The sequence below is a fragment of the Penaeus chinensis genome, chromosome 42 (assembly GCF_019202785.1).
Source record: "Penaeus chinensis breed Huanghai No. 1 chromosome 42, ASM1920278v2, whole genome shotgun sequence".
In the NCBI taxonomy this organism is placed as follows: Eukaryota; Metazoa; Arthropoda; class Malacostraca; order Decapoda; family Penaeidae; genus Penaeus; species Penaeus chinensis.
This window is the reverse complement of record NC_061860.1, coordinates 6,613,149-6,618,148: the sequence shown is the minus strand read 5'-3', so window position 1 is coordinate 6,618,148 and position 5,000 is coordinate 6,613,149. Positions and strand designations below refer to the sequence as shown.

At 32.2% G+C, this 5,000-nt stretch overlaps 1 protein-coding gene across 1 annotated transcript in view; it reads left to right on the top strand.

Annotated features, from left to right (window-relative positions):
* The first annotated feature begins 2,640 nt into the window (after positions 1-2,640).
* LOC125047895 (probable flavin-containing monoamine oxidase A) overlaps positions 2,641-5,000 on the top strand; it is an 18,816-nt gene continuing 16,456 nt past the window's right edge. The window contains exon 1 of the mRNA XM_047646442.1: positions 2,641-2,770. The gene's annotated coding sequence lies outside the window, so the exon portion shown is untranslated. The remainder of the gene's footprint in view (positions 2,771-5,000) is intronic.

The window sequence follows — 5,000 nt, the reverse complement described above, 5'->3', positions numbered from 1 at the left end:
AAGATTTATTCAGGTTATGGAATTATGCATGTATGAATTAGGAAGGATAATGTGTTTGTAATATTTGTGATCTGAGAAGTTTAAATTTTGATATACGTACGGTATTGAGGATTTAAAGCTAATTCAAAGTTAATGTTTGTGTGTGTGTGTTTTGATAAGATCATCTTCAGGAATCCTCTGACCCGATGAAAAGAAGATAATAATAGATATGAGAAATTAATCAGTAAGGGAGAAAGAAAAAAGAAGAAGAAGGACAAGCGAAGAAAAATGACAGGTTGGAAAGTGTAGTGATTTACTGTTGAAAGTGTAGTGATTTACGACCTAATATATCAGGAAATATTTTGAATTGCATTTATTTGTTTGATATTATCTTTCTCTCAAGTACCTCTAAGGCTGAAGTTAGCTCATAGTAACCTCTGTGACTATTATTTCATATAGTGTTCCTAATGTACAACTTGGAAGTCTGTCGAGAATCCACACTGTAGCGCCCTCTGGGAACCAAGCAAATATTTTATCCAGAGGGGCACTATCTGTTATTTACAATGTGGGGTTTCTCCAATATTTATCTTTAGAATGTAAAAAAAGAAGAATCATACAGGGTATTTATGATCTAACTTCAGCCTTAGAGGTAACTGAGAGAAGGGGTGATATCAAAACACTTATTGAGCTTACAAATTTTAGTTGACATTATGAATCATAAATCATTACACTTTTAAAATAAAATAAACATACATTTACGAAAATGTCCAGGGACTCCAACCTGTCACTCTTTACCCAAGTTGTTCTTCTCAGCTATCTTCTTTCCTTTTCTTCTTTCCATTTCCTGGTCTCCCAAAGATGTTATTTTCTTTCATTCTTGTGCACAGCACCAGGAACGAATAAATCCAATCTTCAGCAAAATCAAACAAAAACAAAACAAAAACATAAACAATAAAAAAAACATAAACCCATTCCTAGAAAAGAAACAATTATTCTTATGTAGGAATGATAAAACAATGTAAAGTTATCAAATCTAAGTAAATAATTTCTTGAAAGAACAAAATATTTCTTACAAACAAACAAATTATGTAAAACATATATGTCATTATATATGGTATGAGTAATTGTATGTACATTATAGTAAATTTTGACTATACATCATTTTAATAGTATACAATTATAAATGTTAAGAACACTTACGCTTTGAATGGGTTTTAATGTCATAATAATAATGAGAGAGACACATCGGGATGTTGTTCAAGTGCCATGTGCCAGCCTCGAGCTGTGAAGAAGACATAGTTTGATCCCAAATATTTACTTTCTTTTGTTTTATAAATCAAATATATAGTATTTTATGATTTTATTAATTATATAATTACAGCTGAATATTCTTTCTTACCTCGGATATCTAACGATAATCTAAAAGTCTTTCAGGATCTTGTATGGCACTCTTCTCTGTTCTCTCTCTTTCTCTATGATTATAGCAATAGTATCCGGTTTTAGTACTGTATATATTTCAAAATTTAAAGTCTACTCAGATCACATCTAGTACAAACATATGATTCTTCTTAAGCTATACATGCTTAATTTACAGAACTTAAATTAATCTTTCCAATAAAAAAAATAGTACATATTGTTTTCTTCATCAAAATATCAATTATAAAACCTTAATATAACGGTACTATTGACATATAACTGTGTACCCTTTAAATAAAGAGAATGTATGGTGGGATAACAAAAAAAACTTATACTTTGTAGGGTAAACTATTATATTTTACAATTTCCGAATCTTTAGTAAAAAATATGGAAATATATAGACTTCATGTAAAACTATAAAATAAAGTATCATCTTTCTAGAAAAATAATTAATTAATTAAGTACCTTTATCTTACATAGCTAAAGACAAAAACTGAGGTGTATATATAAGTAATACACATGCATAAAGACCAAGTGAGGTATGCACAGGGTGGTTTCTAGACTAATTTTTGGGTCATTCTAACTTCACATCCCTTGTGCTCATTACAACACTTGATGATAACGTAGTGCCCTCTGGAAGAAGTCCGAGTGTTTCCCAGAATTAGGGGAAATATCTATTTTATTTGTGAGTATGTATATATATAACATGTATGGACATATATATATGAATATATATATATATATATATATATATATATATATATATATATATGTGTGTGTGTGTGTGTGTGTGTGTGTGTGTGTGTGTGTGTGTGTGTGTGTGTGTATGACTGGGTGTGTATATATATGTACACATGCATATGTATATATACCCACACACGTGTGTGGGTGGTTGTGTGGGGGTGGGAGAGAGAGAGAAAAAAAGAGAGAGAGAAAGAAACAGAGAAAAAAGAGAAAGACTAAGAAAGAAAGAGAGATTCCTAGCACATTGGAAAAACACAGTATGGTTCTGTTTCAACTTCTTGTCTAAATAACATCTAGACCGCCGTATGGATCACATAAAATCACATGATTAATCTTAATACTGAAACACGACACGATATGAATACACGGATTTTTCTCTTTGGTAATGTGGTGTCGCCATCTATTGAGTAGAAATGTAGCCGCGAGATCGAGTTTCCCTTCTGGAAACTACGATGTACTTGTCCACAACAGGAATGCGATGGAACTGCCGGCCCTGTGGGTGCCCATACATTGCTGCCGCCATGGCCGATTGTAGAAGCCGCTGGCACTATGTGTGACCGATTTCATGCGCGAAATCGTCGTTGACGAGCCGTGACGCGATACTCATAGTTTGGGGATGGATGATTTTGTGGTGAGTTTTATAATTATTAAATGCTATTGCTCTATTCATTAGATTTTTTATAACGTATTTAGTCACTTATTTCTAATGGTTGCCAAATGCATTGTGAAAATTTAATTAATTTCTAACGTAGACGTATAAAACCAAACTCAGTGATAGGATATATGATAGTCACGTCAGACAGTGGAATAATAAAACCCATCGTTTATTAGTATCCTTGTTATTTACCAAAGAGTTTGGATTGTACAAGAATAAGATATATATATATATATATGTGTGTGTGTGTGTGTGTATATATATATATATTCTTTGTTCTTTGATTACCAGAAAACCTAATGTGCTAAATGATATATCGCCAATCTAAGCATAGTGTAAGATAAGAATTCCTTGTACATTTATAATAGAGATATAAACTAATCAAAGGATTTGGAACTGGACTTACATAAGACAAGAGATAAGTCAAGAGCTATTACTACAGAAAACCCAAATTAACTCATCTGACGTCAATAAAAGACATAGAAAACGTAATAAAGATGGATGTTATATCTGTAACCTTTCAGGAGTAGGAAATTTGCGAGTTAGACTATGTTTATCATATGCGAACATGAAAAAAAAAAATGTATTAGATAATGCCGAGTTATATTTCGGTTCCCTTTTTCCGTTTGACGGCCTTGTCTTCAGGGGAAGTATTTAGGTGCACATTTTTGTATGTGAAATAATGATTTGAATCTATCGACCATCCCAAAATAACGCATCTGTGTGGTTGGTAACCTTGTTGTAATGTAAAAGGATCAGAAAACTATTTTATTCATTCATGTTTTTTCATCTTCTAAATTATTATTATATCAACATGTGTTAGAAGATACCGCCTGGGAAATCGCATAAATCTAAAAAGATATCTTCTTTATTCTTGGGCAGCAATAAGAAAGCGAAAGATTATACAGGCGAAACCTTTTGGCATATCCTTCCTCTTCTCCGTTAATAAGAACTCGTGGGTAAAATAGATGTAAGAAATTTTGCCTACATCTGTGCTTATTAAATAAGTTTCTAGTGTTATTTGAAGTTATCAAGGTCGAATAGCTTGTATTTAATCCGTTACCCGCACCAGACCATTATTAGATTAAACTTTGTTGGTGGTGTTCTACATACATTCAGATAATAAGGGTGCAGATTAAGGAAAGTACCAACACGTTTTGTTTTTTGTTTTTTTTTCAGCGCTTGGGAGAAGCATTCCCCGCCATTTAAGCCTGAAATTCGGTATTAGAGGCCCACCTCATGACTACTGCGCTTAGTTTTTCACCGAAGAACCATAGCCGTGCTTACATGTTACAGCGGAAATGCGTTAAACATATTTCTAGATCATTCTGTATCTAGAGTTCAAAGAAACAAACTATGAACGAAAAAAAAAATCGTGTTTTTATAGTCATTGGGAATATTTGAAAACTTCACAAACACATGTAATTAGCACAAGGGATGTGAAATTATGACCCAAAAAATCGTCTATAGACCACCCTTTGTATACCTCACTTACTTGGTCTTTATGCATATGTTACCCCTTATGTATACCTCACTTTTAATTGGTCTTTAGCTATGTAAGATAGTAGTACTTAGAAAGAGAGTACTTTATTTTATTATTTTTGTATAATACATAATTTTTTAAAGCATTTTCATTCAGTTTTACTTTCTTAATTGGGCTGCTGCACTTACAATGTATATCTTATTTCACTAAGGATAGGAAACAGTGTGAAATATAATAGTTTACTCTACGAAATATCAGTTTTCTTTGTTGCCCCCACAATACATTCTCTTTGTTTAATGAATACGCTGTTATATTCCACTGGTACTTGTTATATTAAGGTTGCATAATTGATATTTTAATGAAGAAGCCAATATGTATTATTTTTGTTACTGGAGAGATTCATTTACGTTCTGAAATTATGCCTCTATTAATTAAGAAGAAGTATATACTTTTAACATATGTGATCTGGGTAGACGTTAAATTTCGGAGTATATACAATGTTAACCCTGATACTATAACCACAACAAAAGGGAGAGAGAACAGACAGGAGTGCCATTTAACTGCCTGAAAGTGTTTATGTATCTTGAAATATCAGAGTTACTGGCTGATACGTGGTACTATCCAGACATCCCCCTTCTATAATTATTGATAATTTAATTAAAACCCATTCAAAGCTATTTCTTCTTCTTCTTCTTCTTCTTTTTCTATGAAGAAGTCTGAGAA